General features: G+C 47.6%; 1 pseudogene; it reads left to right on the forward strand.

Annotated features, from left to right (window-relative positions):
- Window positions 1–9647: 9647 nt before the first annotated feature.
- Window positions 9648–10254, forward strand: LOC148120776 (large ribosomal subunit protein eL29 pseudogene; annotated as a pseudogene).
- The last annotated feature ends 2654 nt before the right edge of the window (window positions 10255–12908 follow it).

Consider the following 12908-nt stretch of genomic DNA (forward strand, 5'->3'; position numbering starts at 1 on the left):
TAGGCCCCAAAGAAATCACACAGAGGTCTGCATTAATCATAAACTGATTGACCCATTAGCTCAGGCTTCTTATTAACTCTTACAACTTATATTAGCCCAGTATTCTTATCTGTGTTAGCCACATGGCTCAGTACCTTTTTCAGCGGCGTAGTCACATCTTGCTTCTTTTGACGGAGCTTCCCTCTTCCCAGAATTCTCCTGTTCTCATTGACCTACCTCTACTTCCTATCTGGTTGTCCTGCCTCTACTTCCTGCCTGGCTACTGGCAATCAGTGTTTATTTAAAACATAATTGACAGAATATAGACAATTGTCCCGCACCATGATTGATCAGTACAGGGTGAACTGTAGCTGGGGCCAGCTGCTCTTCATGTTGGGAAAACCGTCCACTAGCTGGGTATGGTGGCACTTGCCTGTAATCCCAGCACTTGGGAGGCTGAGGCAGGAGGATCAGGAGTTCAAGGTCAACCTTAGTTACATCAAGAGTTTAAAGCCAGCTGAGCTACTTGAGAGCCTGCCTCAGAGAGAGAGAGAGAGAGAGAGAGAGAGAGAGAGAGAGAGAGAGAACAAAATCCCTCTGCTATCTCTCTATGGTGAAGATATTTCAGGGAAGCATGGCCACCCCTGGTGACTCCCTGATGGGAGCCACTGACTATGGCAAGAGATGGTGAAACCATAGGAATCCAAACAACTGAGAATCTGCAAATGCTACCTTTTTAGTAATGACTTTCTCTCTGCTTGAGAAAACGTCGGGACGAGCAAGTATATATGACTGCCCTTCTGAGAGAGGTGGGGAGGTGAGCGAGAGGGTGATAAAGGGAGAGAAGAATCATTTCCAAGTGAGAGCTCCTGAAGGGACCCCGGGCTTCAGAACGCTGCCCACTCTTGGCTTTTCTGACAGTGCCTCCACCCACAAGAAAACCAGAGTTAGGTTTGAATCCATGCTGCCTGTCCAGGCCCAACGTACTGCCATCCTAGCAACCAAGTGTACTAAGCAGGGCTCTCTAGAGGAACTTAATCAATGTGTGTGTGTGTGTGTGTGTGTGTGTGTGTGAGAGAGAGAGAGAGAGAGAGAGAGACAGACAGACAGACAGACAGACAGACAATGGAATTTTTCAGATTGAGTAACGCGACAGGCCTGAGTAGGTTAGCTATGGCTTCCATATGCTGGAGAAGCTGAGAACCCAGCAGCTGCCCAGTCCACCAAAGCCCCAGTCTTTCACTGAAGGCACAGATTCCTTCAGTCCATGAAAGACTGAACTGATGTCAGTGGAGAATGGTGGTGGTGGCAGCAGAAGCAGCAGCAGCAGCAGCAGCAGCAGCAGCAGCAGCAGCAGCAGCAATAGACACGCTCAGTCAGGCAGCATGCCCTGCTCCCTGCCATTTTAGGTCTGGTCTATCTGTTGGAAGGTGCTGCCCACTCGCAGGGTGGGCCATCTCGCTGCAGCCAGTTAGTTCTCTTTGTAAACTCACTCACAGACATGCCGCATGTTCTCTAGGTGACTCCAGATCCCAGCAAGTTGACAGTCAGGATAAGCTCTGGTACGTGGCTTGGATCTCTACTTTTGTATGGAAATCTTGTCCATTAAGAGCTGTGTTCTCCAACCATGCAGAGGAGCCTGTGCCAGCTAAGGCCTCCCTCCCAGTCCCTAATGAGGCGAGTGCCATTGCACACTCTCTGGGCCACCTCTCATGTTCCTTTGTTTGCTGTGTGCCCCTTCTCAAATCTGTTTCCCACAAACCCTGACCCTATTCACTTTTTTATGCTCCTTCAAAATGATCCCCAAACTCCCATCTAATGCTGCTATGCCTTCCATAGCTGCTCTTCATCTGTGCCTTCCTGTCTGGAGTCTGTGCGCTTATGGTCACTGTTTCAATCTATCATTCTTCTATCTGGAGGGAAGGGAATGTATTTATTTCTCTGACCATTTTATTCCTAGCTACTGGTGTGAATGCCTGAAGCATTCTGCATCAAAATGTAGTAACTGAATGGATGGATAGACAAACGGATGGATAAATGAATAGATTATGGATGGATGCACAGATTGATAGATGGACAAACTGTATATGAATGGAAAGATGGATATACAGTCAGGTGGAGGGACAGGTGGATGAATGGATGGATGGATTGATAACTCAATGGATGAACTGTCAGACGGAGGGATGAATGGATAGATGGATGATGGCCATCAATGGATGAATAGTATGAACAGACAGAGGGATGGATGGAAATGAATGGGTAAGTGGCTGAGTGACTGAATGGATGGAGAATCTGTTAAATTAGTGGTATTGCCTGGCTTCTTGACTCCAAGACAAACAGACCATGAACTGGAAGCGCTGACCCGAAGGTCAGTTAGACGATGAAGCACAGTCCAGGCCTTCAGAAATCACGAATCTGGCAGACCATGGCCTTGAGGAGGGGACACCACCCTGATTCTACAGCCCAGGAGAACTGTAGTCTGGGGCCAATATTCTCTGCCAATCTCTTGCTCACCTTCCCAGCCCTGTCGGAAGCTAGGACAAGACTTTTTCCTTGGACCTATGGTTGGCAAAGAACCAGCTTCCAGGACCTGACCCCTGCCGCCAGCAAGCCTCAGGGGCATGGCTGATAAGAGGCTTGTCAACCATTTCCACACATCTGGAAGGGTGATGCTTAATAACTTAAAGGTGACATCAGGGTTGGGAGTCATATCCGATTGAACACAGAGAGACATGACCTAACGCGTCTCTCCCCACGGTTCTGGCTGCGAGAGTTTGTCTTTATTAATTTCCTAACTGGAGCTGCTGGCTCAGAATTCCAGGCTGTCCCCAGAGCTGGGGCCCATGCTGGGCTTAACTCCAGCATGGCTGTGAAGGCAGCAGGCTGAACCGGGACTGAGAAGGGCACCCACCATGGAGTAAGAGCACTTCTTGGCCGGCCTTGGTTTCTACCACCAAACAGATGTCGTGCTGGAGGGAAGCAAACCCACACTTTCTGAAGGGCTCCTGGATCACATTGCAGGCTCCCTGGTGGCTACAGGGATGTAACTTTGTGCTCTTAAAGGTGATTTAAACCCAGTTTTCCAGGAACACAAATCCTGTCTAAAGCACCCAGTGCACCTGGCTGGAGAGCTGCAGGCTTGTGTCTGAGCCTGTGGCTGCCTCGGGGAGCAAGCAGGCTTTAGTTATTTTCTTTCACAGTCTGTCCTGTAGGCAGGAAAATAAAAATTCTTCATTACTTTCCTCCTCGGCTTCCACTTTGCACGCCTCCAGAGCTGACAGGCTTAGGGCCCAGCACAGACTCTGTACAGATGAGCTGTGTGGCTTTCATAGTTGCCTACCTTCCCCGAGCCTCAGTTTCCCTATCCCTAGGCCTGTAGGAGTTGTGGTACTCAGAGATCACACTTTATTAGTAGTGATATGAGGATGAGAGCCGTTGGCATCACGAGCGTATTTCTCTAGTGTTGACTATCTGCCAAGCCCTGGGTACAGTGAATGGAGACAGACAGGTCGGTGGAAGCACAGTCAGCCTGGCCCTGGGATGGCAGGGTCACGCCTGTAGGATGTAACACAGCACGTGGCTCAGAGAGGGCCTTCAGGGGGCATGAGCTCACCTCCTCGCCTCTCCTCTCTTAGACTTATGACTAGTGGGGCCTAGGGAGGGACAGCTTCTCTAGTGATGTCCCTTGATAGGAATGGGAGAATAAAGGCCCAGAACGCTGCCAGCTAGCTTCATCCTCCCAAAACGTCTGTCACCTTAGCCTTTAATCCCAGTGCTCGGGAGACAGAGACAGGTGGATTTCTGTGAGTTCGAGGCCAGCCTGGTCTACAGAGCAAGTTTCAGGACAGTCGGGAATATTACACAGAGAAACCCTACCTTGAAAAACCAAAATGAAAAGAAAGAAAGAAAGAAAGAGAGAGAGAGAGAGAGAGAAGAAGGAAAAAAGAAAGTCTCTCAGCTACTGAATCCGTCTTCATCATCTCTCCTGTCCACTTTCCCTGCCCTCTGTCTTCCCGTGGCCCAGCTCTCTAAGACCCCATGCTTCTTCCCAGAGGAGACACCTTATCAAAGATCTCCCCAGTGGCGTGGAGACCCCTGACAGTGCCCTTACTCATGGGTGAGTGTCTCTGCAGATGTGGGAAGTAAGTGTAATGCTTATGCCTCTTCTGGGAGAACATGGGGACCCAGCCCATTTTAAATGAATTTTAAAGGCCTCTCAGGGTCCAAACTCAGGGCCTGCGGTGCCTGAGACTTTGAGTGGATGGGGGAGGATGAAGGACCCCTCAGCCAGGACTGAGCTCTTTCAGCTCAAGAATTTGTGACCCTTCTAAAGGTTGTGGCACAGGATGCAGTGCCTTCATTCCCCAAATCCCCTCTCTGAGTCTCCCAGCGGATCTCTGCAGAGCAGATGCCAAGGGTGCAGGGGAGGATACAATGCCCCTCTTTGTGGGGGGATCCAGGCCAGCGGTCAGAAAGGAAATTAGACAGTGCTTTTGACAGCAGTTCTGTCTGGGGTGTCTGTGAAATATGGACCAGAGGGGCTCCTTCCCGAGGCCAGTCATGGCTGCAGACCACCCCCGTCCCACCCTGAGCAAAAAGGACATTGCTTGTTTGGAGAGAAATGATATATGGCCCTCAGCTTCCTTCCCGCCTCTCTTGAGGGGCTGGAGGGAGCTCGTGGCTGTTCCTGGTAGGTGTATGTATATGTGCATGTGCTTACACACATGCATGAGTGTGTGTCTGTGTATGTGTAAGCACACGTGGGTTCGTGGGTATACTGCCTGGCTGCTTTTTGTGTGTAGGGAGATAGTTGACCATGCAAGCATGAGGACCTGAGTTCAAATCCCCAGAACCCATGTAAGTCTGGGAACGGTAGCATGTGTCTACAATCCCAGTGCCTCTATGGCGAGGTCAGGGGCAGAGACAAAAAAAATCCCTGGAAGCTTCTGGGCCAGAGCAACGGGCATACTCAATGATAAACAACAAAGAGACCATGTCTCAAACAAGGACCAGCATCTGAAGCTGTACTCTGACTGCCACAGGCATGCCATAACACAAGTCCTGACTTACGTGCACCCTATAGTCATGCATGAGAATGCATGCATGCACACACTTCATATACATGTACAAATAAATAAATAAATAAATAAATAGCAAGATGGTACCCACTTTTAGTATCCCTGCCTTTACATAGAGCCGGCTGAGGACACACAGGAACTGGGGACCTATACAAAATTCTTTAGAGAGCCAAGGTGTGAGAGGACAGGGTGGCACTCAGCCCTTTCATTCTGTCTTCTAAGCCATCCATTCATAAGGTAGGAACAGTTTCCAGGGCTGGAGCAAAGCTCCGATCTCAGGAAAGCTCCTGGGGCAGCTGTGGCCTTCGGCGCCTCCAGTGGCCCCTGAACCATTTATCTTCCAGGGAGGAAGTGGGAGATGTTCCCACACACCCACCTCCTTTGTGGCCAGCCAGGTCTCCACATCTGGGCCACAGCTGGCGGCTGAGCTGCCCTGTAGACCCTCTCTCCCCCAAAGGACCAGAAGAAAGAGAGATGTGAACAAGCATGCTCCAAAGACCCCTTGGTTCTCCCTCACACTCGAACCCTAAAGGGTCAGCCTCGTTTTCCTTGTGCCTGAGCTGGGGCTGAGAGCAGAGGCAGCCATGTCTTCCAGGGGGCGGGGGGGTGATGAAAGACTGTCAGACTGGCAGCTCATGTGAGGGATGCTGACATGTTGCACCACACTAGGGATGCCATGAGTGCAAAGACGAAAATGAGTTCTTGGCATGGAAGCCTGGCAGGGTCCTGCCCCGGTCCATCCCCGCTTGAGATGGACTGGTAATCTCAGACTAAGAAGCCAAGAAGCTGAGTGTTGGAGGGACTTGCACAGACAGGGTCAAGTCTGTGTGCCCGAAACGGGGCTTGAGGCTTCTCAGCGAGCCGTATGAAGCTACAAAACTGTGAACCAGGACTTGAATGCTCCCTGTTCATATGCTCCCTGTTCATTTGTTCGTTCTCCTGGCCTGGCTACCGGAAGACGGGTAGATGGCTCACAACCATCTGCAAGTCGAGTTCCAAGGGATCCCATGCCTTCTTCTGACCTCAAGGGGCACTGCATGCACATGGTGCACAGACATACACACACGTAAGGCAACCATACACAGGAAATGAAAATAAACCACAACAAATTTTTTTTCAAAATCAAGTAGAGGGAACTGGGGGATGGTTTGGATGATAAAGGTACGAACCACACAAGCCTGACAACCAAATCTGATCCTCAGATTCCCACCCCACCCTCCAACAGCTGGGTATGTAGGTGCTGGGGATTTGGCTCAGCAGTTGATGTGCTGTTCTTGCAGAAAACCCAAGATGGGTTCCCAGCATCCACATCAGGAGGCTCACAATCATCTGTTACTTCATCTCCAAGGGATCTGACACCCACAGAGACACAAGTACACATAAATAAAAGAAAATAAAACTGAGACTACAGAGACAGCTTGGCATAAAGAGCACTGACTGTTCTTCCAAAGGATCCAGGTTTGATTCCCAGCATCCACATAGGACTCACAACCATCTGTAACTCCAGTTTCAGGGAGTCCATGAGCGTGAGGCACAAATGTGGTACACAGATGTTTATGTGGGCAAAACACCCATACACATAAAATAAGAATTAAAAATTAAAGTTTTAAGTTTCTATAATTTTACTACTCCTACATGATAACTGTTTTTAAAAAAAATAAATACCCTTTACTAAAAAGCCAGATGTGATGGCACACATCTGTAATTCCAGCACTCCTATGGCAAGATGGGAGACAGAGAGACAGGAAAATCACAGGAAACCTGCAAGTCAACTAGCCTGGAAAACAAAACCCTGCAGCAAGAACAAGAGTCTCCGTCTCAGCAAGAGTCTCATCTCAACAAGGCAGAAGACAACAACTGATATACCAAAATCTTCCTGTAACTTCCCCACAAGTTGCTGTGGCAGGTGCCCACCTAGGCACAGACACACACACACACACACACACACGCACACACACACACACACACTCACACCATGCACACACATATGCGTGCACACACTCACACACATGCACACACACTCTCTCACACATGCACACACACTCTCTCACACATGCACACGCACACACACATGCAAACACATACGCGCACACACACTCACACACATGCACACACACATACACACTTTTTTAAAGAGCTGGTGAGCGACTGAGGGAAAGAACTGACAAGAACCTCTGGCCTCCACGTGTACACTCATGCATGTGTATACATGCCTGCACACATGAATGCACATGGATAAATGTGTTCACACATACACCAAAGTCCATGTCAAGAAAAACACAATCCTCCCTGCCTCCCAAAGGAATCTATGATGGGGTGCACCACTATACAGAGCGGAAAGAGCCTTGGAGATCATCTCATCCAGCTCCTTTGACTAATGGGGAAACTGAGGTCCATAGAGAAAGATTGACTCATGGTCACACAAGGCATTCAAGACAGACTTCTGATTATCCCCAGTGCTCCATACATCGCCGTGGCCTCATTTGGGCCAGGAAAGGGCCTAAATGTGGTAGGGGACCCTGCTCCTGTCAGACGGAGGACAGAAAAGGGACAAGAGGAAGGGCTGGATGACAGCATCCAGGGCGTGACTGAGCTCCTGCTCTTCCGACCAGGGCCTGATATTCTTGCGAACAGTCTGATCCGCCTGCAGAAGCAAGCTGGCTGGCGCTGAAGGTCCCTATCTGTCTAGACTGTGCTGGCCCATTCTGCAGAGAAACTAGACTCAAAGGGGGGCTAGAGCCGGCAGGATGGCCTCGGAGGTCCCCGACAGCTCCGGAAGTCTGCACATAGTCTCTGGAAGACAGAGAGGTGTTGTCTGTGCAGAAAAGCCATTGGACATTTCCGTGTGACGGTGACACAAACCATTCCTTCCTCCATAATCACCCCTCACTGCCGCCCTGGCTCAGGGCAGACAGCCTGCAGAGAGCACGGGCTTTATTTTCAAATCCCTCTTGATTTTTTTTTTTTAATATCCCTGTGAATGTCTGAACTCCCAGGCAGAGGAAAGCATTTGAGCCTGTCCTTGAGTGTGTTGTTGGTGATGTGATGTCCCAGACGGGACTCTGGCTGGACTCAGCTGCAGGAACAAACCCTCACTGATGTAATTTGAAAGAATAACCTCCCAATTTCCCCATCTCCCTCCGCTGGATGCACCTTATCAAATGACAGGGGAAGCCAATGTTTGGTTAAATGGTTCGGAGGTTAATTCTCAACAGATGGGAAGAGAGTTTCCCTTTATTCCCTCCCTTCCAGGGGATCTGGTCAGTTCTTCTTGCTAGATACATGAAGCTGGTGAGGGAGCATGGGGAAGGGCCATTCTTCTTACCATGCCCTTAGAGAGAATCCATTTCCCATCGAACCACAATTGACCCCTTAGGATCTCAGACTGAGTCCATGATCTCTGTGAGACCACAACATCGGCAGGGCCAATCAGCTGCAGATTTTAGTTTTTCCATGGCTCCAGAATATTCTGTAACTTCCAGCTGCCACCCACTCTTGTTTCTTCCACCCTCTAGCAATTCACTAATCCCCGTCTTGTCTGTATGGGTTATAGATTTGCCAATTCTGGGTTTTTCTTATAAAAGAAATTAATTATAGAGTTGAGGAGAGAGCTCAGTTGGTCGAGTGCGAGGCCCTGCATTCAATCCCCAAAATCCCACACTAAAAAATAAATAAATAAATAAACAAAACCGAAAGACAATAACAACAACAAAGCCCTAGGTACACTTGAAATCTCAGAGCAAGGACATTGGAGACAAGTGGACATCCAGTGCCTGCTGGCCAAGTAGTTTGTCAAGTTTGACACATTCTAGGCCAAGTAAGAGATTTTGTCTCAAACAAGAAGATAGGGGCTCGAGAGATGGCTCTTGCAGTGAACTCAAGTGCAACTCCCAGCATCTGCACCAAGTGGTTCACTACTGCCTGTAACTCTAGCTCTAGGGGGTCTAGTTCTAGGGGCGCCCTCTTCTGGCCTCCTACGATACCAGCATACATGAGGTGCATACACACACAAAGAATTTATTTTCAAAAGCAAAAGGAATGTGGATGATACCTAAAGGGCAGCATCCAAGGTTGACTTCTGGCCTCCACACACATGTGCACATGCATGAACTACAGGCATGCACACATGGGTGTACATACATACACACACATACACATACATACATACACACACAGAGAGAATTATAAAACATGTCATCTTCTATGTCTGGCTCCTTTTACTTAGCTTTCTGTGTGTTTATGACACAAGATCTCACTGTCTAGCTAAAACTAACACTGAATTTATAATTCTTCTGTCCCTGTTTCCTGAGCAATGAGGACAAAAGACGTGTGCCCCAACTCCTAGCACTTTGCATGGTTCTGAGGGGCACTCACTCTATAACGTATATTAGCACTCCATTCCATTTTATAGCAAGGTGATATTCTATCATGTTATCGTGTTTATGGACCACATTGTGTTTTTCCATTTATCGGATGATGAACACAGGTTGTTTCTAGTCTTATTTAAAAAAAAAAAAAGCAAAGTATTCTTGTACAAATTCTGGTATAGACATATTTTTATTTCTCTTAAGAATATACTTTAGAGCTCTTTCTCTTCCGGTCGCAGGCGTTTCGGGAGCCGCCGGTTACCGTCCAGCCATGGCCAAGTCCAAGAACCACACCACACACAACCAGTCCCGGAAATGGCACAGAAATGGCATCAAGAAACCGCGGTCACAAAGATACGAATCTCTCAAGGGGGTCGACCCCAAGTTCCTGAGGAACATGCGCTTTGCCAAGAAGCACAACAAGAAAGGCCTGAAGAAGATGCAGGCGAATAATGCAAAGGCCATGAGTGCCCGAGCAGAGGCCATCAAGGCCCTGGTGAAGCCCAAGGTGGTGAAGCCCAAGGTGCCAAAGGGCCCCACCCGCAAACTCACCCGGCTCGCGTTGATTGCTCACCCCAAGCTTGGGAAGCGGATTAGAAGCTATATGGCCAGGGGTCGTAAGCTCCAAAAAACAAAACCCAAGGTTCAAGCCAAGGCAGAGGCCTCAGCTGCAGCTCAGGCTCCCAAAGGTGCCCAGGCCCCTGTGAAGGCCCCATAAAAAAGGTCTCAGTCTGCCAATGTGAAGACAGATGGACTGGTGTGAATATCTACACAGTATTTGCAGATGATCAGGACCTTATGCTGTTTTTACAAATAAACTTGAGGCAAGATCTATTAAAAAAAAAAAAAAGAATATACTTTAGAAGTAGAATTGTGCCCAGGTGTAGTGGTGCATTCCTTTAATTGTAGCACTTGGGAGGCAGAGGCAGGTGGGTCTCAGTGAGTGAGTTCAAGGCCAACCTGGTCTACAAGATCTAGTTTCGGGACAGCCAGTAATGTTACATAGAGAAACCCTGTCTCAAAAAACAAAACAAAAAAGAGGAGGAGGAGGAGGAAGAAGAAGTGTAGTTCACATCTCTCTTGGATATATAATTAATCACAGACAATTTTATGCTTAATTTTTTAAACAACCAAACTATTCTTCAAACCAGCCACCACACTCTCTAGTCTCACCAGCAGTGCATAAGGATTCCACTTTCTCCCTCCTTGCAAACATTCTCTTCTCCTCCTGCTGCCCCTCCTCCTCCCTCATCACCATCACCTATGGCAACCTCAGCAGACGTGAATGGTTTGCCATTTTCTTTCTGTGACAAAACACTTGACGAGAAGCCAGTCAGGAAGAAGGTGTTCGTTTTATCTCACAGTTTCATGACATGGTGACACGCCATGTTCCTGGGGCTGGAGCCTAAGGCTGTTTGCTTATACCTTGGCCAATCAGGAGAGAGAGGGAAAGAGATGAGAAAGACAAAGATTAGATTGTAGCATTGCCAGGTTATAACCCCTAAAATCTGGCTCTCAGGAACCCAGTTCCTCCATCTAGGGTTCACCCCCTAAAGATTCCTCAGTCTCTCACATCAGCACCACAAGCTGGGACCACGTGGTCAGAGCCTAGCGGAAATATTTCACGCTCAAACTGTAGCAGGCACTGTGGTTGAATATTTCATTATAATTTCACTGTTCGTTTGTGTATCTTCTTTGAAAACATCTATTCAAGTTGATTCCTATATTTTAATTGGATAACATTTTCATTGTTGAATTGTAAGAGTTCTTTATATAGTCAAGCTCTGAACCACTATCGAAGCACAAACCGTCCCTCCCATTCTGTAAGTTGTCCTCTCGCTTCTGTTTTGTTAAAGAGTTGTTTGTTTGTTTGTTTGTTTAGTGTACATTGGGGGTTTGCTGACATGTATGTCGGTATGAGAGCGTCAGATTCCCTGGAACTGGAGTTACAGACTTGTTCTGCATGGAGCTACTACCATGAGGATGCTGGGAATTGAACCTGGGTCCTCTAAAGAGCAGCTGCTGCTCTTAACTGCTGAGCCAACTCTCCGGCCCCAATCCTTTCACTTCTCGACACTCTGATGGACAAACATCTCTAGTTGTATGGTGCCTGGTTTATGTAAAATTTTGTTGCCAGTGCTTTTGGTGTCAAGACTAAAAACCATTGCCAAGCCCAATATCGTGAAGACTTACTCTTTATTTTCTTCTATGTTTTGACTCTTGTTTAGGCTACGTGTCTGTAGAGAGCTAGTTTCGTGTGTAGCAGAGGGTTAGAATTCATCCTGCCCTTCTGTGTATAGCTGTACAGCAGTACTCACTGATAAGGCTATTTTACCCACAGAACGGTCTTGGGAACCTTCCTGAAAATCAGTTAAAATACACATTTCCCCCAGTTTCTCAATTTTCCGTTGTTGACGAGACAGTCTTGCTATGTATCCCTGCTGGCCCTGGACTAGAAGAGGCCCTCCCACTTCAACCTCCCAAGTGCTCAGATTCCCAACATGTGCCACCATGCCCAGTCAAACTCCCAGTTCTGTGCCCTCGGTCTGTGTGTCTATCACCATGTCAGCACCTTGATTTCTTTTCTATTGCTGTAGCTTCAGAGTTAAGTTTATGGATGTGAGTCTTTCAGGTTTTTTTCTTTCAATATTGTTTCCATGACAAAAAATTTATTACAATTTCATGTGAAGTTAAAAATTGGAATTTTCATTTCTATGAAAACAACTATTGAGATTGTGATAGAAGTAGCATTGAATCTTGTGTTTGTCAGTGTTCTTCAGAATCAGTAGGGGACAAAGATGGATGGGTGAATGGAGAAATAGGTATATAGGTAGGTGATAGATAGATAATAGATAGACAGAAGATAGATAAATAGATGATAGATAGATAGATGATAGATAGATGGGTAGATAGGTAGATGATTGATAGATAGATAGATAGATAGATAGATAGACAGACAGACAGATAGAACAACCAATGGTCGAGAAGGGTTCATTAGATGAATTTTACCATGTGATTCCAAAAGCTGAGAAGTCCCACTCTGTGCCATATGCAAGTGGAGAACCAGGGAAGCCAGCAGTGTGACTCAATCCAAGTCTGAAGGCATGGCCTGACATGTGACCCTTGTTCCTGAGAACTTGAAGAGGGGTGAGGTGGTGCAAATACAAGTCCAAATATCAGAGAACCTGGAGTTCTGGTGTCCAAGGACAGGAGAAGGGTGTCCTGGCTCCAGAATAGAGAGAAATTTCCTCCCCTCCTTTGTTTATCCCAGACCCTCAATCCAGTGGGTGAGGCCTCTCGGATCTGGTGGAGTGTGTGTCTTCCTAACTCAGTCCACTGATTCACAGTCCAAACTCTTCTGGAAACATCTTCCCAGTCACACCTAGAAATAATGCTTTATCTCCCATCTGACTGGGTGTGCTGGCTAGTTTCATGTCAAGTTGCCATAAGCTAAGGTTATTTGGCAAGAGTAAACCTCAACTGA

This window comes from Myodes glareolus, chromosome 9 (genome assembly GCF_982192425.1).
Source record: "Myodes glareolus chromosome 9, mMyoGla1.1, whole genome shotgun sequence".
Lineage (NCBI taxonomy): Eukaryota > Metazoa > Chordata > Mammalia > Rodentia > Cricetidae > Myodes > Myodes glareolus.